The sequence below is a fragment of the Castor canadensis genome, chromosome 9, assembly GCF_047511655.1.
Source record: "Castor canadensis chromosome 9, mCasCan1.hap1v2, whole genome shotgun sequence".
In the NCBI taxonomy this organism is placed as follows: domain Eukaryota; kingdom Metazoa; phylum Chordata; class Mammalia; order Rodentia; family Castoridae; genus Castor; species Castor canadensis.
In genome coordinates this window covers 125,667,854-125,689,942 of record NC_133394.1, presented here as the reverse complement: position 1 = coordinate 125,689,942, position 22,089 = coordinate 125,667,854, and the positions used below count along the sequence as shown (strand labels likewise).

Genomic DNA, 22,089 nt, shown 5'->3' with positions numbered 1-22,089 from the left:
TGGTAGAATCAACATAGTAAAAATGTCGATACTCCCCAAAGTAATCTACATGTTTAATGCAATTCCCATCAAAATTCCAATGACATTCATTAAAGAGATTGAAAAATCTACTGTGAAATTTATATGGAAACACAAGAGGCCACAAATAGCCAAGGCAATACTCAGTCAAAAGAACAACTTTGGAGGTATCACAATACCCAACTTCAAACTATATTACAAAGCAATAACAATAAAAACAGCATGGTACTGGCACAAAAACAGACATGAAGACCAGTGGAACAGAATAGAGGATCCAGATATGAAGCCACACAACTATGAGCAACTTATCTTTGACAAAGGAGCTAAAAATATATGATGGAGAAATAGCAGCCTCTTCAACAAAAACTGCTGGGAAAACTGGTTAGCAGTCTGCAAAAAACTGAAACTAGATCCATGTATATCACCCTATACCAAGATTAACTCAAAATGGATCAAGGATCTTAATATCAGACCCCAAACTCTTAAGTTGATACAAGAAAGAGTAGGAAATACTCTGGAGTTAGTAGGTATAGGTAAGAACTTTCTCAATGAAACCCCAGCAGCACAGCAACTAAGAGATAGCATAGATAAATGGGACCTCATAAAACTAAAAAGCTTCTGTACATCAAAAGAAATGGTCTCTAAACTGAAGAGAATACCCACAGAGTGGGAGAAAATATTTGCCAATTATACATCAGACAAAGGACTGATAACCAGAATATACAGGGAACTTAAAAAACTAAATTCTCCCAAAACTAATGAACCAATAAAGAAATGGGCATGTGAACTAAACAGAACTTTCTCAAAAGAAGAAATTCAAATGGCCAGAAAACACATGAAAAAATGCTCAACATCTCTAGCAATAAAGGAAATGCAAATTAAAACCACACTAAGATTCCACCTCACCCCTGTTAGAATAGCCATCATCAGCAACACCACCAACAACAGGTGTTGGCGAGGATGCGGGGAAAAAGGAACCCTCTTACACTGTTGGTGGGAATGTAGACTAGTACAACCACTCTGAAAAAAAATTTGGAGGCTACTTAAAAAGCTGGACATCGATCTACCATTTGATCCAGCAATACCACTCTTGGGGATATACCCAAAAGACTGTTACTCCAGAGGCACCTGCACATCCATGTTTATTGCGGCACTATTCACAATAGCCAAGTTATGGAAACAGCCAAGATGCCCCACCACTGACGAATGGATTAAGAAAATGTGGTATCTATACACAATGGAATTTTATGCAGCCATGAAGAAGAACGAAATGTTATCATTCACTGGTAAATGGATGGAATTGGAGAACATCATTCTGAGTGAGGTTAGCCTGGCCCAAAAGACCAAAAATCCTATGTTCTCCCTCATATGTGGACATTAGATCAAGGGCAAACACAACAAGGGGATTGGACTATGAGCACATGATAAAAGTGAGAGCACACAAGGGAGGGGTGAGGATAGGTAAGACACCTAAAAAACTAGCTAGCATTTGTTGCCCTTAATGCAGAGAAACTAAAGCAGATACCTTAAAGCAACTGAGGCCAATAGGAAAAGGGGACCAGGAACTAGAGAAAAGGTTAGATCAAAAAGAATTAACCTAGAAGGTAACACCCACGCACAGAAATCAATGTGAGTCAATGCCCTGTATAGCTATCCTTATCTCAACCAGCAAAACCCCTTGTTCCTTCCTATTATTGCTTATACTCTCTCTACAACAAAATTAGAGATAAGGGCAAAATAGTTTCTGCTGGGTATTGGGGGGGGAGCAGGAGGGGGTGGAGTGGGTGGTAAGGGAGGGGGTGGGGGCAGGGGGGAGAAATGAACCAAGCCTTGTATGCACATATGAATAATAAAAGAAAAATGAAGAAAAAAAAAAGAAAAAAAAATAATACTAGTTAATAATTTTGAAGGCTTATTCTGTGTTAAGTACAGAGGCAAGCACTTATGTGGATTAATTATCTTAATCCTGACAGTAAACCACATTATATAGCAGGGAAGGAAACCTGAGGCCAAGATAATTTAATTAATTTGTTCAAATGCAACTGCGAGCAAATAGTTGAGCTAGAATTATCCACTGTACTGAAGAGCCCAGTACAGGATTTTTATGTACATGGGTTTTTTAACTTGTGGTTATACTTTTTACTCTTAGATATACTGTAGTAGTAAAGGCCAAAATAATAGTCACTTAAATAAGATAGAAGATCATTGCTCTCTGCTCCTGTATAAGTAGTCTAGGGCTATATCAAGCTCTTTCCATCTCTTATGGAATAAATGTGTATCCCCACATTTTTATTCATATGTTGAAATCTTTACACACAATGTGAGAGCATTGGGTGGGCCTTTGGAAGATGACTAGGTCATAAGGGTCGAGCACTCAAGAATGAGACTATTGTCTTTACAAAAGAGACCTCAGAGAGCTCTCTGGCACTGTTTCTAAGTATGAGAATACACTAAGAAGTCTGCAACTCAGAAGAGAGCCTTCCCACCTGAAGTCAGATTTCTAAGTCCCTGAGGTTTAAGACATAAATTCGTATTGTTTGGACCACCCAACACATGATAATTTCTTACAGCAGCTAGAACTAAGTCACCATCTTTATCAACTTGTATCACACATCCCAGAACCAAATATGGCTGCTCTAGCTCTCACCATCATATCCATATCCCAGCTAGTAGGAGACAAAGGAGAGAGGGTACAGTGTGCACTTTTGTAGGCTAGACATAGAAATTGGCCATTACTTTTACCTATATCCTATGGGATAGAACTTAATCAAGTGGCTATATCTAGTTTCAAAGAGAATGAAAAAATGAGATCCTAATTTTAGGCATCCATGCTTGCTACTCAAATTTGAGGGTTCTGTTACTGAAGAAAGGGAAGGATGTCTTCTTGGGACAACTAACAATTTGGGCCACAAAATCATGAGAAATATAATTTTAGAAATCCCTACCAAATATTTTAATTTAGATTAAGAGTTTGTACTATGTAATCCTTTAAGCTTGAAATTGAATGGCAAGGCCAGATGACTGGAGTAGCATTAAATTTGAATCAACGTGATATTTTTTCTTTATAAGGATGGGAGGGCATTTCCTGCTACCATAATAGAAGGTACATCAAACTTCTTCAAAAGCATTATAAGATCCACCTAAAGATCACAGATACTCATGATATCACTGTAGCACTATTAAGATGTAGATTGTGTTTAATCATAAGGGATTACAATGAGTTCAAAGAGTTTAAGGAATAGTCAGGAAAGCTGCTGACAGTCCCACTCATTCCTAGAGGATAAATGGATCATCACTTAGGAAACTATATATCAGTAATATGCTGGTAATTAATTAACTTAAAATAGTCACATTCTAGACTATAAAGAACATTTATCTTGCTAGGTGCAGGTGGCTCAGGCCTATAATCCTAGCTACTTGGAAGGATCACATTTTAAGGCCAGCCAGGGCAAAAATTGCCAAAATTACCAGAGCAATATGGGCTGGAAGTGTGGCTCAAGCACTAGAATGCCTACTTTGCAAGCATAAAGCCCTGAGTTCAGTCTCACAAAAAAAAAAAAGGAACATTTATCCTAACTATGCAAGCACACATGTAAAAACCATCAACTAACTATGAGATTAACTTGAAGATTTTGTGAAAGAAAAATCTGTGGAAGAGCAATCCATTCCAAAATCCATGAAGATAAAACACATCAAACTGATCCTGCAGAAATTTCTAATAAGAGTCATTTTCTTTTGAAAAAGTACATATATGAAAAATCTAAGAATCACAGAGAAAATATTGGAAATAAAAATATTGCAACATTTAATGTTTAAGATATTGTAAATGTTCCACTATCTGATGACTAATGCTTTCCCACATTTGGCTTATTTAAACTGATAGACACCACCGTTGCGACTTTACTACTTTTTACTACTTTGTAAGAAATAAGTCAATTGAAAAGAAAACTTTTTATATGGCTTCCACTACATAGAGTTCTGATTTTATTTTCTGTATTTTCATTTTCTTACTTTTTTAACCTATTCAGATACTTTTCTAATTATTTGCTCTTGTTGAGAGAAAACTACAAATATCTACACTTCATTTTTGTTAGAATTTTGTAGCTTTCAAATCCCTTCATTAGTAATTTTCATTGACTTCCTGAAACATGCATATAATAGTACAAAGTAGAATGTCTTAGAATCCAAGAAACTCAAAATGTTTCATAAATTAGACATTATTCGTTTAGTTGAGAGTTCTCCTTGTATTCTGAAGACTATTTAACTATGACATCTTAAGTTCTTTGGACCCACAAATATTTCAAGTACCATGGGCTCTGTTTTTTCTGAAGAGTTCAAATACACACAGTAATAATCTTAAGTGAAGGGAAATTTTTTTCTTTTACAAGTGATATAAAATTTGGGAGAAATTTTTATACTCAATCCTGAGTTATGGGTCATGCAAATAAGTTTTTATAATATAAGCATTTCATCTTCTGATTTAGAGAAATCTGAGCACATCTGGAGGGTCTATGCACATAATTTTGAAATTCTTTTTGTATCAGAATACACCTTTGTTCACACAAAACCTAAGAAAAAAAAGATAAAACTGATAATCTTGTTCAAGTAGAGTCAACAAGAATGAGGTGGGAGATGGAATCTCTTCCCTTTTGTGAAGTGTGAGTAATTTAAAGTACTAAGATCTATCAGTGACAAGAGAGTCTTCAGGTCAGTCACATGACTCAGACCTCTGCCATAGTGTAGGAATTATATTGAAGTAGACTGCAAGAGTGAAAGATGTTCCCTACCTATCTAAAAGATACCAAGTCGCCCGCCACAAAACTCATTTGTAAAGTACATCAAAGAAAGCAGCCCTTAAAAGTAGTGAGATGTATGTCATAATGGATATTTTTGGAGCAAGCAGTGGGAAATGAACAGCAAACCACTCTGTGGACTACTTTTGGTGTCTGTTTGACAGGAAGTCCTGCACTGACATCAGGAAGAAACCCTGTGGCTCCTTCTTAAGTCATAGCTTTCAAGGTTTGGCATAGGGCATCATAAGGAATTGGGGGAAAAGAAGAAGACAGCTGCCCCATCATTGCTGATAGGATGGTTTTTGAGACCAGTTAAGACATACTATAAAAATATTCATTAATAGGGGCAAGAAAAAGACAGAGAAGGAGATCTAAGCCTCTTTTATAGAATAGTGAGTGTATCAAACAGGGTACAAATTAAAAAGCAGAACTCCCACTGAATGCTTCAACAGACAAGATGTATTATAAGAAATGGTGAAACTGGTGTTAGAGACCTTGAGAGCAAAAGTGGAAGTCTGGGGTAAACCCAGGGCTACTAGGAGCATGAAACCACTCACTCCCAGAGCTGTGAGAACAAAAGGGAAAAGATGGAGAGGTTACTAAAGGAACAGTGTGGAGGAAGACCTCGTCCTATCTGGCTAGTGCTTCAACCTCTAATGCATGCCACGAGGCTTGTTCTGGAAGTACGAAGGAATGGGAATAAAAGTGCCATGCTGATGCCAGGCAGTATAATCCAGAAAAGAGGGAGGTCATTTGTTCTTTCTTCTCTCTTCTAGACACCATCTACTGCAAAGCTTTAGTGGAACATCAACTGGCAAAGGTGTTCCACACAGAGGCATAGAGGACAGTGGCTTTGGGGCTCAGGCACAATAGATAAATAGAGTACTCACAGGAAATGAACTGTATGACTGTCGTCGTGGTCATGTATGTTTCTCCCAGGTTGGTGTGATAGCACCATTGGTGATACTTTTTCTTCCTTTGATGATGCATTGTTCAAGATTTGAAGTTGAAAAACATAAAAGATACCTTACCCTCTGAAAAAAAGTGTTTGATATGTGCCATGGCAAAACCATTAGTTCAGAAAGATATTTTTCAGTACTCAGTTTTATACTCTGACATAATAAGATTGAGTAACTCCATCAAACATCTACATGCTGTGTTTTGCAGGCAATTTGGGACATACTAGGAATTACTGTATTAAAAACTTTACTGGTAACACCTGCTTCTAAAAGATTATCTCCTGTTTCTAGGACACAAAAATCTGGAGTCTTAACCAAGTACATTTGACATTTTTATGATTATTATATTAATGTTGCACTGGAGGTACTTTGTGACATTTGCAAAAGTTCTTATTATATATCATAGTTGAATTCACCCCCTCCACCATTCTCCTTTATTCCCCTCTCCCCTATTCCTGTAATAATTTCATCCTATCCCATTTTTTCATTTTCATGCATGAGTACATTATATTTCCACTACATTCAGCCTACAATTTTTGAACTCAGGGCCTCATGCTTGCCAGGCAGGTGCTCTTACCATTTGAGCCATTCCACCAGCCCTTACCAGGTACATTTTAAATGTTCATATTCTTTTAATTTTTTTGACAAAATTTTGTTGTACATTGAAATAACATGTGGTACTGTGAAACAGTACCATAAATCATTATACTGAGAAACTACAATTGAGATATTTTAAACTACAACAGAGTTGCTTTTTAATTTCAATGATTTCTATACAAATTTCTTCTCATATTGGTATTTAAAATGAATTATCTGTGCTTAGTTTAATCCAAAAGAGTGTTTTAGACTCTGGAGCCAAACCGCATAGACTAAACTACTGGGTTAGGCTTCACACTAATTGATGTTCATTGCCCTAATACTTTATCTGTCAGAGAACAGGCAGGGGAGGAGAGAAACTACACACTGTGGGGGAAAGGACCTATAGGAATTAGACTTTACACAATTGCAGAAACAGCTGGGTATACTAGAAGAGAAAGTTAGAAGACAAGGAGAGAAGTTAGAAAACAACAAATCTGAGAAGCCAAGTAATCCAGGTGCTAAATTAGAGCCATAGATGGAAAGTCATAGGAAGTTGATCTCTAAGGGCAGACTCGATGGCTCACAGTCAAGTGTTTGGGGTATTCAAAGGCTCCTGTTGATGATTAGAGCCAGTAGCCAGGCAGAAGACTTGTTAACACAGCAGAGGAGAATGAGGCCATGCTGAAATACACTGAGTACTACTCTCCATCACCTCATGTGTCTACAAATAACTGGCAGAGATTTATGTCTGCTGTATCACTTCCAATTTTCAAAATGTCTTGTGAGTTCTTCTTTTGGCTAACTATAAGTAAGGGAGTGACCATATAGGTGATGGATTCTGGGAAATATTGCTCTTAGTTTAATGAAGATGACCTAATAGTCTACCACAGCCTGTCTGTGCAGAGAATTGTACTAAATAATCTTCTATAAAACAGAAATAATAACAGGGTGTCTGGGATAGCTAAACGACATAATGCATGTAAAGCTTTTAACACTGTCTGATATATAGTGGACATTGAGTGATGATTAACAGATAACAAAACTGGCAAGTTGTCTGATTAACTACTTATGATAAATTAAGGCCAAAATGTGTACTCTGCTGTTGCTGCCATGAGAATGTGCCTCTTAGATATCTGACTGCTGAGAGTATAATGGCTGTAGGTGCTGAGCTCTGAAACCCACTGCTTCACTTAGGCTGAAATCACTCCTTCTCCTTGGCCACCAATCAATATCTGGGTGTGTCAATGACATTAAAGCAGGTGTGTTCTTAGGCACATGACCTCTCAGATTGCATGATTGCATGCTAAAATTTCTTTCGAACTGCAAGTCTTCCCATAATGCTTCTACCTAAAATAAATATCTTTCTTCCCCCTCTTCTTTACCAAGAGTAAGAATAAACCTCTCCCAGCTGCCTGCCCTTTTCTCCCATTGGTAGTTCCCCTAATAAATTTCTGGCACATTTAATCTGGTACAGGTGCTTGCTTCTTGCTGCTACAAAAGAAAAATGTCAACACACTAAGAAAATAAGGTTCAGAATCAAAAAGCTTAAAAGGGAAAATTTAAAAACATGACTGTTAGAAAAAAATGGCGTTCATAATTTTACAACAATGAAAACTACCCAGACATTATTCTACAGTTCTTTCTTTATATAAAGTTTAAAGTAAAGAGCTTCTTTAAATAGTTTATACTTGTAGTGAACACAGCCTACCCTCCCTTATAGATACAAGGTATCCCTATAGTTAGAAGGTGGAAAATCTTGTCCTAAAACCACACTGATGGAGACCACTTCCCTTCCATGACTCCCTACCTTTTTGTCTGTTTCCCCTGGGCCTTTGCAGTGAAGTTATCTCTGGGAGAGTATCCAGAAAGGGGTATCAACGCAAGTAGGTGGAGCTACACCTCATTTCATTGTCTACAAGGCAACATTGAATGGACTGGCATTTATTCTGGCCCAAAATATAGTTGATCTAATACTGGAATAAGATTGTCAGGGATGATTTAATCTTCATCTCCTCAATTGCTTCAGCCTCTATTCCTGCTTCAATTGAGATTTGTCAGTAATATGTATATCTCAATTAATACTCCATTGCTTTAGAGGTAATTCTTTCCCAGGGATAAAATTTAATGTTCAAATGCTTTCACTGGATATGACATAAGGACTGTGAAGAAATTTTGATATCTTTTAAAAGCCTTTTCTTGTCCATTATATAATATCTTTTATGTAAACATCTAGATCCTAAAATTATCAGGATCAGAAAGTTTATGTTTCCTCTTATCTAAAGCTGACAGGAATACTTCATACTGCCATTTTCTTGATGGCCAGTAAACTCAGTGTTAAGTTCAATGATTAAAACAATCCTATTTCTATTCTAGTAATTGTTTACTCATTTCCCTGTAAGATTTTCAGTCTTTCTGATTTTATTTGTAATGATCATACAAATGATCATGTTTGTGAGTTTATTTACTTATTTACTTTTTTGGTAGTTCTGGAGTTTGAACTCAGGACTTTGTGCTTGCTAGGTGGGTATTCTACTGCTTGAGGCTTGCCTCCAGCCCTTTTTGCTGTAGTTGTTTTTTAGATAGAGTATCACTTTTTGCCTAGACTGGCCTGGAACATGATTCTGCTATTTACACTTCTCCCTATAAACAGGATGACAAGTGCACGCCCCCACTTCCAGCTATTTGTTGAGATGGAGTCTTGCAAACTGTTTGCTCCCACTGGCCTGGGACTTCAACCCTACAGAGATCAGCTTCCCAAGTAGTTAGGATTTCAGATGTGAACCACCATGTCTGGAGTGAACTTAAGTATACTTAAGTATTTGGACTTTTTTTTTTTTTTTTTTTGGTGTCACTGTTGTTTGAATTCAGAGTCTCACACTTGCTAGGCAGGCATTCTTACTGCTTGACCCACTTGGCCAGACTTGCACTGTTTTTTGAATGGAGGGGAATAAGTAGGCTATAAAATCTCAAATTATATGTGTACAAACTATGATTTAAATCATTGACAGAGTTTCACAAAGAAGTAATATTTGACTAGGGATATAGCTCAGTGATAGAGTGTTTGCCTAGCATGATCAAGACCCTGGTTTTGATTTCCAGCACTGAAAATAAATAAATAAAATAAAATAAAATAAAATATAACTGCCCCCACCAAGAAAAAAAAAAGAAAAGAAATAACACTTAAAAAGAGTTGTGAATCATTTGACAGTATCAACTTTTGCAAGTGTGTGAACTTACATGTCATACTGCTTGCTACAAATGAACAAATCTCTCCCTTTAATCTAGATCCAGACTGGAACCAGAATGTGGAACTGATTAACCACAGACCCAGCTCTGTATTGACCTCAGACAGCTAGTACTATCTTTTCTGATCAGTATCTTCATTCATAAAATAAGGGAGTTGGACTTGGGAGACCTAAGGGATTATTTCCAGCTCTGGAGTTGCATGATTCCTTCTAAATTTAGGCTTACTTGAGCTTGACACTTAAATACCAAATTATCGTGGGAGAGCACATTCAGGAATAACAATAAGAGGTGGCAGTGGCAAGAGGAAGCATCCAAACTCCCAAATCACATCTATTTACAAAGACGCCCTCGGGAGATGGACTGCAATGAAGCATTTCCTTCCACAGTAGATTTGAATGTTATATCCCATAATGAGCCTTTTGAAGGTTCCAAGATCTCAAAATCCCATTCAAGTGAGTTGGCATCACAAAAATGGATCCTCAACTAGTCAAAAGAGCTAATTCATGATGAGAAAAAACTGATACTAAAAATACCGATAATTTCTTAGTCACTGTAGTAGTTTTGTGAAATTATTACCAGTTTAAACCATAGTTTTTTGGTATATATTATGAAAAATACATACTTGAAAATAAATACCCTTGAAACAATGGAGAACAACAATCTTAGTAACTATTTATAAATAGTTTCTCTATAATGATTTGCATCATTTCAAACATAATTGTTAACAATTATTGTCTTCTAGCAGTGAAGATAAACAAAGCAATCATATGTGAAAGAATTTGATATAAAATTTGTTGTGAAATATCAGATAATCTTTACATGCTACAACAGGTTAAGAACTACTCATTTACCTGTAGTACTAAAGATGTATTCCAAACAATAATATATGATACAGGCAGATTACACAGTATTAGAAATTTGTTTATTTAAGTCTATCTTACACAGTTAGATACCCAGCTGCTTCCAGTAGGCTAACCTCTACAAACAGAATATAAGGTGCACACTTTAATAAAAGATGCATTAAGAATGGGACTTTTAACTCCAGTGCCTAAAAGAATAGGCAAACCAAAGTGGAACACTTCTTCATGTATTTATTAGTCATTTGTATTTATTCTTTAGAAAACTGTTTAACTAATTTGCCCATTTATTAATTGGATTATTTATTTTTCTGGTGTTTAATTTTTAGAGCTCTTTATATGTTCTGAATATTTATCCTTAGTGAGTAACTGACAAAGATTTTTCTCCCATTCTGTAGGTTTTTCTTTTGATTCTAGTAGTTGTTTTCTTTGCTGTGTAGAAGCTTTTTAAATTGATGCAATTCTACCCAATGAATACATAAAGAAAATGTGGTATATATACACAGTAGAGTATTATTTAGACATAAAGAAGAATGAAATTATGTTATTTGCAGGAAAAAGGTTAAACTAGAGATGATTGTGTTAAGTGAAATAAGCTACAATGAGGAAGGCAAATACTGTATGTTCTCTGTCATGTGTGGAATCTAGTCTTTAAAAATGAGCCACAGGAATGTAAAAGAGGTTCTGTCTGGGGTGGGTACCAGCAGGAGAGGGGGAGGGTGAAAAGAGAGTACATGGGTAAAAGTACTTTATACCCATGTATGAACATAGAACTATGAAACCTGTTGAAATTATTTTAAGAACAGGGGAAGGAAGACAAAGATAGAGGGAGTGCATTTGATCAAGGTACACTGTATGCCTGTGTAGAAGTATCACAATGAAATTCTTGTTTTACAAATAATGTATGCTAATACTAAAGAACACAGTAGATGCTTAGTAAACATTTGTTAAATATATTTTTAAGTATCTCTCTCAACTTTGTGTCTAAAATTGGAGTTATTAGCATTCATTAAAATGGAATACATGTTAGAATGTGTGCAACCTTGTATGTGTATTTAGATACCACTGATATTAAGTGTATTTCTGGTGCCACATATAGTATATAGCCGTTAAGGTGGTTGCTGTTTCCTTCTGAAATGTTGAAATAGAATTCTCTACTTGTGAGAAATCTCTTGAGCGTGAGCTTACTCAGAGCTATAAGCTATATTTTATCTTGACACTGAGGTTTTCCAAAGGATATGTCTTTCAAAACCTCAAAGAAAACTATATTTTACGTAACTGATGCAATCAGCCACAGCACAAAAACAACACTTTTCTGAAGGCTTTGAAGAGATCCAAATACTTTGAATCTCAATGTTCAGCTGAAAAGAACTAAAAGTAATTATATGATAATATATACTTCCATTGCTTTTGCATTTTTGTATCTTCCTAAATCATTTGTGAGTAAATTATATTGCTAATCACATTAGCAATTAACACAAAGTAGGGATAGAAATTCCAGAATCCCCTAGAGAGGGAGCAGGTGTGAGTAAAACCATTTTTCTTAGTGCCTAACATATTGTAGGTCATAAAAAAAGAAGTGGTTAAAATTCATTCAAACTCACATCCATAGTCTTCTCTAGGCCAACCAGATTAAACTGTCCATTGGCCCGAGAGGGTCAGGATTGAAGAGAAGAATGTCACTGTTATCATAACAGGTTAGTATATAACCTGGAAGACTCTCTTTTCTTTCAAGTGCAAGATGTGGCTATCTCACCGTTCTTGTTCCCACGGAAACAGGATGTGCTTGGTACAGCTACAGCAGATGGAGGGAAACAGCCTCTGCACTTCTCTGGCTACATCCCTGGGGGTGGCTTCGCTGTGCAGTTCTGACTGCTGCACCGCCAGCTCATCTTTGATTCTGTTGTTCTTTCCATAAGTTGGAAATTTGCAACAGGTCTCAAGTTGCATTTGAGGATGTCTTAAGTTATTAATATTTCCTATCTACTTGTCTGCCTGCATTATATACTGTGTTTCTTCCCTTTTCTATCCTTGCCTAATTTTTTCTGATAGTACTGGGGATTGAACCCAGATCCTTGAGCTTGCTATGCAAGCATTCTACCACTTGAGCTATGTCTCCAGCCCTGTTCTTATCTAATCTATTCCATGTACTCTTTCAAAATCCTGCTTCAGCATATAACTAATTTTGTTTTTTAAATAAAAACTTTTAGTTTCCTTTGATCTTTATCAAATGCAATGTTAATCATCCCAGATAAATATTTAAGATCCACAGGGAAAAGAAGTAATTCTTTTATGTAACCTACAGAATTAGGGCAACACTTAACATGCAGTAAACTTATAGCACATATCAACTGGTGGACAAATGTTCCACTTCAGACTGCTGTTCTGCATAAATATGTAGGTGTACAGGCCAGTAGTCCCCATTTTTAGACAACAAAAATTGGGTGAAAACACCTGGTTTCTGTGGAGTGGATAATTGTGGATGACCTTATCTTCCTGTCGTGCTAGACATGGCTCACAGGTGATGTTAGTTAGAGTAGTCCCTGAATTGGTTGTAACATCCTGGTTCAAATCTCATAGCTACTCTGCCTATCACCACTGTGGCACTGAATCAGTTAACATTGTATGGAGACAAGCTGCACACACTTTGCGTCATAGAATTCACTTGACTGATTGTGTTTTGCTTCTTTGTGTATCATACAAAAGAGCATTGCCACAGCTGTTGGGTTAAGTAATGGCTCAAAGTATCTGTCTTCAAGGTCATGCAATCATGCGGTTATTTCCTTGTATAAGGTTTCCAACTCCCATTTAAAAAAATCCTCTAAACAGTCCTATTTTTTTGTGAATAGTTCTCCTATAAATCATCTCTTCCTCTCAAAAACCATACCAAAGATAGTGTGTGTGTTTGTGTTTTGAAATTCTGGCATTTCCTGAGATATCTATCCTTGATGTGTTCCACTTTCTGGTTTCCTAAGAATGTTGAGATTGTTTTCAGGAATTAAGTTTAGAGCTTGTTAGGAAAATGAGAGCAGGTAAAGTACCACAAAGTATTTGGGAGTTGGTGCTTTAAAAAAATCTAGATATTTTTAATGAGAATATTTGGAATAGGTTAAATGCATTTATTAAAATCCTTTAGCTCTCTTCTAATTGTTGATTTAAGAAAAATCCGTTCTTTAGAAAATACTCTTCTTTATTATGTGAACCTATATCATTAAAATTTTGAAGACTTCTGGAGTAAAATTGTGGTTTTTAAGAATATTCAGATACAGGAAACAGTTTTTGCTATGGATGAATATATTATTTCTCCTGTACATTTAGAAAAAGACAAGTCCTTCAGTACTGAACACTCTGGTATACATATACAATATATATTATGTATACACATAATATATTACTCCCTCTTAGGAGACAAATTAGTCACTGAGGAATTAACCCCTTCGAGACATAAGGAAGGCACTTTCCATACAGAGGAACTGAATTACTGTACCATCCTGTTTAATCCAGTGAATTCATTTGGCACTATTACTGAAATGCAATTAAATCATTAACCCTTAAGCATCTTGTTTATTTTCCAGGGATGCTTTCAGAATTTAGGAAAATATAAACCAACTTAAGATTCAGAAGGCGTGGTAACCATGTATTTGCAGCCAAAGGGGGGTGACAGAGGAGTGGTGGGGAAGACAAATAAGACTATGCTACTTAAATGAGAATTTCCTTATCCTCCCCCTCCCCATTTGAACAAAATTGATCTTATGGCATTCACAATCCATTAGAGTTTTTGCTTTTAAAACAAAAGAAGTATTATTTGGAAATGACAATATAAAAATAATGAAAAGTTTTTCCATCTAAAGTACAGATCTTATTTTAAGACCTGAATTTCAAATGATTCTGTACTTTTGTAGATAGCAGCCAAAAATTACAAGCAACCCTCATCTTAAGTTGTTAGATAATACCACAGAGAGTAATTCTAACCTCACCTTCAGCTCCTGTCTGCTGGCTAGACCTAGTTAAATTGCCTAACCTGTTTAATAAGATCCAAAAATAAATTTATATTATAGAGCTCTCTAAAGCACATCCACAATTTATAGAGAAATGACACAGAGGAGGCACTTGTTCAGTATATGACCCAAATCACCCAGTTCAGATTTAATTCAGTATGGGAACCTGGGATCACACTGGAGCTGTTATCTAGGCCTAAAGGTAACTGCAAAAGCATCTGTAAAAGGTAGCATGATCTTGGATTGTCTGTGTCCTAACAAAGACTGAGTTCTTCTGGAAAACAAAATTAATTCATTTTTGTTCCTCATTCTCATCATGAGGTGTTAAAAAAAGAAATTATTTAAATTAAATGCAGTTTCCTTGGAATTTTATAGCTAATTCTGAAGTAAGAAATGAACCAGTAAGTAATCATGTTATTTCTGACAGTGCTCAAAATAACAAGGAAAAAAAGTTCCTGATGATTTCACTTCAGTATGCAGATCTAACACATCGGCTAAGAGGTACCTGGAAAGGCATCAGCTTTTACCATCATGGACTCATTCTTGAAAAATTCAAATAATGTTGATGAGGAAACTCACAGACCTGCCAAGACTCTAGTGCAAATGGGTTTATCCAGGTGATTTTTGGCAAGCGATGCAAGGCAGCCAGGGAAAAAAAACAACATGGAAAATGTGTTGAAAGGGAGAGGTGGGTGGAAGACAGGGCTAGAAAAAAGACGCCAGTGATAAGTTCTCAAAATAAAAATGTGTACTTAGGGCCGTCCATGGCTCTTCCTCCCTCCTATTGCCACTCACCAAGATCCTAGCATGGCACTAAATCTGGTAGCAAGAACAAAGGGGGAAGAGAGTGAAATGAAAGATTGATGGTGGACACAGTCAATAACTATAGTAGATATAAATAATGTAAGATACTAGTTGATAGATCAAATGCTTGATAATAACAGCAGTCTAAGAGGAGAGAAAGTTGTAGCACTAAGGAATTTAATCCTTCCCATTCATAATGAATTTTATTCCTGAGAAACAAAGGCTCTAATGGTTCAGTATGTATGGTATCATTCTTTTAGTCACGATGAACATTTTAGGGTCCTGACGTGGTCTCAGCTTATCCAAATTTAGTTGAAAAGTTCAAATATTTCTGAAAAGGAGCAAGTTTGGCATCTCTCTGCATCCTTCCATACTTCAGGAAAGAATTCCCTTGATGTTGAGATGATAGTTCATGCGGAAGAACTTCTTTGTGGCAAATTTATTTGTGCAGTGTGTGGACTAAGATCTCTGATGACAGTTCAACTTTTTCAGGGATGAGTCTTTATATTATATGTCTAGATATGAGGTCTCTAAGAGATGTCATAGAGTGTAATGTAAGTAGAAGAGATTTAGACTAAATCCAGAGGAAAACTTTACTTGGAGGAGAATGTAGAAGAATATGTTCATGTCATAACTTATTAAGTCCTTTCTTTTTTCCCTCTTAAAAACTCTTTTCTTCATTTATATATTCCACCTGTCTTTTTTCCAGATCTATTCCTCCAATCCATAATCATACCTTGGTAGAAACCAAGCAGTGAGAAAGGCATAGCAACACATTTTAAATACTGAGACAATAAACACATAAAGTAGAACATCTGGCACACCCTCTTGAAAATTCATCAAAGAGAATTTTGACAGAGAGGAAAACTGTCTAGTTTTCATTTCACATGAAAATTTATTTCATTGGTTTCATGTCAGAGGCCCATGACTATAAAATGAGTCATAGTCTTTACAAACATGACAGTGACTCAACAGAGCTCTGTTGAAAGCTGTAATCCTAAACTCTGATATTAACTTTAGAGGCCATTAATGCTGTTAAAAAGGAGCTTTTTTAAACCAAGTAATAGAATATTAATAATTACTTGTCAAAGCTAGTATAGCTCCTAACATCCTGAATAAATCATTTTCTTTACATTGTGACTGCACAACTTGCCAATGAGAACTTTTAATACTAACCAAACTTCCACATATAATAAAACATCTCAGAGTCAGTAATAACTGTAATTGAATGGTAAAGATTTGGGAATACAAAGGAATGGAAATATCTCTTCTATAGCTCTTCAAGTCTGGTGATGTGGTTTGAATAAATTACTTTACTTCTATTATAATCAACATGTAAAATGACAAAAAGGAAATGTAAGTTTCAAATCTATTATTGAACTGCTCCGTTAACTTTTTTGTAGGCATATAAGTTTTTAAAAATGAGTTTTCTACTGTTTTAATTCACATGAGAATTATTAAAAGGGAGTTAGTCACCTGTGCAAATCTTGTTTGAAGTCCAATTTTCATTAATTGTGTAAAAAATGTGGCGTTTTGGGACAATTAAAATTTGAATGCTGACCAAATATTTGATACTATCAAGGAACTTTGTTGTTTTTTTTAAGGCGGGACAAGGGCATGATGATTTTTTCAAAAAAGAATGTGTGGATTGCTTAGTACTTTTCATCATTGTCTTAATCATCAAACAGTTGTTGACCTGTGGCTGTATCTAGAGCTCTGTGCTCCACATGAAGTATTTGACACTGGACCATTACCAGGTAGTAATTATTCCACCTCTATTTGAAGGTCTTGTCCAGCCCATTTGATTGTTTTAGATTTTAGTTCACTGTTGCACACTTTCCACTGAACTCCAAGCATTTTCGAGTGATAAGTTATTCTATATAAAGCCAACAGAATCCGTGCTAGCTGTTCTGAAGTAACTCACCAGATAAGACATGCTGTGTCAACTTGAATATCATTGCCAAAGGATCTGTAGTGAATATAATATTTGTCTTTAGCTCTTATTTAATGTAGGAATTCAGTTTATGCCAAAGTAATACACTTACACAGTTTTTCAAAAAAAAAAATCATGTAGTTTAACAGGCATGAAGAAAAGCCCTCCACCTTGCCCCAGCCCAAATACCCATGTATCTATTAACTTGATAATTTTGTTCTGTTTTTTCTTTCTAGAATTCATATTAGTTGGACCACCTGGATTTAATTATTAATGTTCTTACCCTCCTTTTTCCCCCTGTTATCTATCTCTGTTTTTTTGTTTGACCTGTTTGCAGATTTCCCCCATCGTTGCTTCTTGTCCATATACTAGATTAGATACTTTTTTTTAATCCTATTTTAATTTTTGTGAGTTCTTTCTCATTGGCTGGATGCTTCCTTTTTAAAGAAAATCTTTCTTGTTTTATAGGTACATTTTCTTGTTGTATTCTAAATTCTAAGAATCTTAATTATGCACATGCTTGGTATTTTCTTCTCTTTCCTTATTGGCTCTATTTCTTTCAAGTCCTTTATTTGCTTTTGTCTCTAGCTTTATATAGAGGCTTTTTCAAATGTCCAACCTCATTGGCTCTTATCCGTATTTAAAGTGAGGTATTAAGCACATTGTTTGGAAGCTTTATTAGCATAGGCTTATGACTGGAGCGTCATTATTGGACAATTCTGCAGGTAGCAGTAGGGCAGACTTTGAGGGGCTGGGAGTGGAGGAGGAGCACTTAATGATTCACTCCTAGTAGGTTTTTCTCTAAGAGTGTTTAGACATCTCAGCCTGGATTCTCAAAGCTGAGTGAGAATCTCATTATTTCAAATTACAGATTTTCACTTAATCTTAGGCTCATCATGGCAGTTTCCTCTATTCTCTGCTCAGCCATCAGCCTTTCTGCTGAGGTTCTGCACAGAGAAAATCTCAAGCTTCTGTGGGTAAGAGAGAGACAGTTGCCTAAGGATATGGGACAGAGGAGAGGGACATGGAAATCAATTTGTGCCCACAGCAATCATAACACAAACTTTTGCTTGCTGCCTCAAGTTCACACTCATGTTCATAGGTGCTAGATCTTTCTAAGTCCTGGGATTTTCTGAGCTTCTATTGTAAAACCTGACCTTCTTTTTTCCCTATTTACATACCTTAGATTTCAACTCTTCTTGCTTGTCAAATCATTTACCACTTGTCCATCTGCTTTCAATCTTCCAGAAGTTCATTGACATCTTTTGTCTGTCTTCATTCATTTTCTTTGTCCTTTGGAGTTTCTACATTGCTTTATCATTTTCATTGTATCTTACAAGGAAGTAATGGTAAAATATATATCAAATCTATCTTTTTAACCCGAAGTGGTAGCTTTGATTTTTGTAATTTGCTCTTTTAAAATTGGCAATTCTTACACGTTGACAATTCTTACATTTAATTTGTATTTTTTCCAGTGTACTCTGTTATTGGGGAAAACAAAAACAAAGCAAAATGTAACAATTCCTTTTCTTCTCCTCCCACTCACCATCCAGTTCAACAAGATTGTCTTAAATACACAAAAGATAAAGACATTCAATAAGAGTTTTTAAATGAGAGGAAATCATTCTGGGATGTCTGTACCAAAGTCTTTGGTGTATCCAACTGTAGAAAATTCAGATCGTACAAAATCAGATAATAGAACTAATGACATTGAATCATAGTCATACTACCTCAGGCGTACATAACTCTTGCTTACATGTGACCTATACACCCATACCCAACATAAGTTCCATGGAAAATAGTATGCTTAATATACTTCAAAACTGTATGGTCTTCACCTCTTATTTTGTATCAGTAAGTTGTATGTTTATTGCAGAGTTTTATTTTCTTTAGAATAGTAGTGACTACTGTAATCGACATTGATACTTTTAAAGTTACAGGCTATTATCTTTTTAACCATATCATATTTTATAAGAATTTAAGACTGTATTAATTCCTATAATGTCAGTGGAATTACAGATTTTCATTTGAGCAGTAAAAAAGATCATAACAGTAATGAAGATGTTAAGCAAATGTGAAAATCATTCAGATGAACTTCTGAAGTTAACTTCTTTGGGTGTTTTGACTGCAAATGTCAGTTCTTCTTGTGGTTAGTGACATCAATTAATTGAAAACAAGATGCAGAGACATGCAGATTCTTGTTTTAACAAGTAGGTGCAGTGTGGCCTGCGGTAGGTCTCATTTTCCAAATACTACATGTTCTTAAGAAGTAGACAGAGAACAAGTTTAGACTTGAGGATGGCAAATGTTACTGAAGCTAAGAAGAAAAGGTTGGGGTTTTTTTTCTTTCTTTCTTTTTTCCTCTCTGATAATGGATTTTCCCACTTACCTACAAGGAAATGAATGTGATTGACTCAGGGATCCAATGGTCATTATTGGTTTCATTCAACACTTAAAATATGCATGTTATGAATTCTCCTTCCATCTCCTCTCCTTCCAGGGATTTATTTGCCTACCTGCTTATAATGTTCAAATATGCCAGTATTCTTACAACTTGTCTCTAAACTTCTAGTGTATTTTCCTGAGCTGTTTTGAGCTCTAGGAATCCAAAATTAATCAGGTTACCCCTCCCCCATCAAACCTAATATTCCTCCTAAATTCCTTAATAGGCTTACCTCTATGCAGTCACCTAAACCAAGAAAATTAGACATATTTCATTCCTGAACATAGTTCTTTTCCTGGTGGCCAACAAACATTTCAGAAATAAATGAATGTATGGGGTTTCAGTGTTTTCTGTTCCTCTCCCTCTGTCTGATGGTTTGGCAGGTTCTATCTACTCTCCTCCAAATTCTCTCCCAAGACGTAGACTCCTCAAATCTACACTGTTGTTGCTTTAATAAAAATCCCTCTGACCTCCCAACTTTCATGTTTCTGACGTCTGTGCTATCTGCATCTGCAGCACAGATTTAGTCATCTTGTAATTTGATACAAAAATATTTAATTTCTCCTTTCTGTCTGCAAAACAAAACTCTAACTTCCCCAGACTCTACAATTACTGGACTCTTCTTTTGCCATTTTTTCCGACTCATGATCTGTGTCTTCGTCTAAAGCCATACTTTTCCTTTTTTGATCCCACTGTATAATTTAACACATCTATGCCTTTGATCATTTTGTATCCTATGTTGTAATGTTTCTTCCTTACATTCTCCAACCTGCTCAAATCCTCGAATCCTGCTCATCCAATACCTCACAAGCCTCTAATCCGAGATAATTTTTTATCCCAAGACTTTAGGATCCTTTCTTTATCCTTCTGCTCTAGCTTTTAACTGTCTAATGCTGTCTTTTAATTGTCTGTTCATGCATCTGTTTCTCTTGGAAGTCCTAAAAGACCTCACCCTAGTACTTAAATAGTGCCTGGCCTACAGTAAATGCTGTATAAAGCTTTCAGAATTGGCATTGAGTTAAAGCCATATGTATATTATTTTTGAAAATTACACATATGTTTCAGGATTTAGAGAAAATAACAAAATAAAATGGAATCAAAGTTTTTAAAATTGAGAAGCACTTTAATTTTTTAAAAATGTGAACCTTTATATGACATGAACTCATATTTCCAAAAGGTCCTCTTTTTCGGTAAATAGAGTCTTAGTGAACAGAGGTTCCCTGAAAAACAAGATGTTAGGTAGGGAAGGAGTCCTCACCCCACTCTGAAGCCACGAGTCTTCATACTGCTCCAATCCTTGCCTCTCAGATTCTTTGGGCCAGAAAAGCAGCTTGGGCAGTCTGTAGGCCTATGACTGTCATTTTTTCTTCTTTGTTTACTGGGCTCATTTTTTCCCATTGTGTATTCTGTGTTTCATGAGCATAGCCCTAAAACCCTAGTGCTTAAGATGAGACAATGTGTTGCCAGTGGAGCGGAAGATTTCCAGCTCCTCTTTAGAAAGCCTTAATCTTGTTCCAGTAGCTCCATGGAAACATGACTGTCCCTGGAATGTTCAACTCTGTGAGAGTGTGTAGGCTATGGTGTATGTTCTCCCTACTCAGACGAGGGAACTGGAGAGCAGGAAGCAGGCTGTTCTGCTGCACATTCCCAGGTTTCCCTGGTATCAACTAACTCCAGTATCACAATGGCACCATGTTTAGTGTGCCCACTGAGCGGGCAGCAGCGGTGAGAGCTTGCTGTATCTAACTTATAATTATATGTCATTAAGACTCCTTGCTACTTTAAAGAAAGCCACTCTTCAGGCTTGCTTTCTTTTAGCAAAGGGCATTTTACCCAATTAGAAGGAAATTATCAAACAATAAAGGGACCAAGTATCCATCTCAATCTTACTGCAGGCTTACCATATTAGAAAGTACTAATTATACTTTTTAAACAATGGTAATAGTATCTGCTCCAGCAGAGAAATCTTTTCTTCTTTTCATTCTTTATTACAAAAATATTCTACATCTATACTGATTAGAGTGAGTTGTAAACACCCCATATGTAAGCCATAATTCAGCTTCAATTATTATTAATTTTATAGCCAATCTTATTTATCCCATTCTTATACTTCCAGATTTTTTTGAGGAATACCAGACAGTTTCCCTCAGTAACTGAGGGATTCCAGAATTTTATTAGCAATATTGTATTCAGGAATTTTATTAGCAATATTGTATTCAGGAATTTTATTAGCAATATGTATTCAGGAATTTTATTAGCAATATTGTAAAAACAGTATGCCTCTGATTAAATACATTTTGCATTCTACCTGGAATCCGTATTTCATTGCCTCAAAACTTGAAAGTATTTGGGGCTTTGACAGTACATTGAATTTGTAAAATATACATGGAGGGTTGCATTGTGGGAGCAAGCTCTACCCTTGTGATTAATCTATTCTGTACACAGTAGCACCAGGGTTC

General features: G+C 36.0%; 1 protein-coding gene across 1 annotated transcript in view; it reads right to left on the bottom strand.

The window, feature by feature from the left end:
- The window catches only part of Arap2 (ArfGAP with RhoGAP domain, ankyrin repeat and PH domain 2), a 235,389-nt gene that overhangs the window by 202,471 nt on the left and 10,829 nt on the right, over nucleotides 1-22,089 (bottom strand). The window lies entirely within an intron of this gene.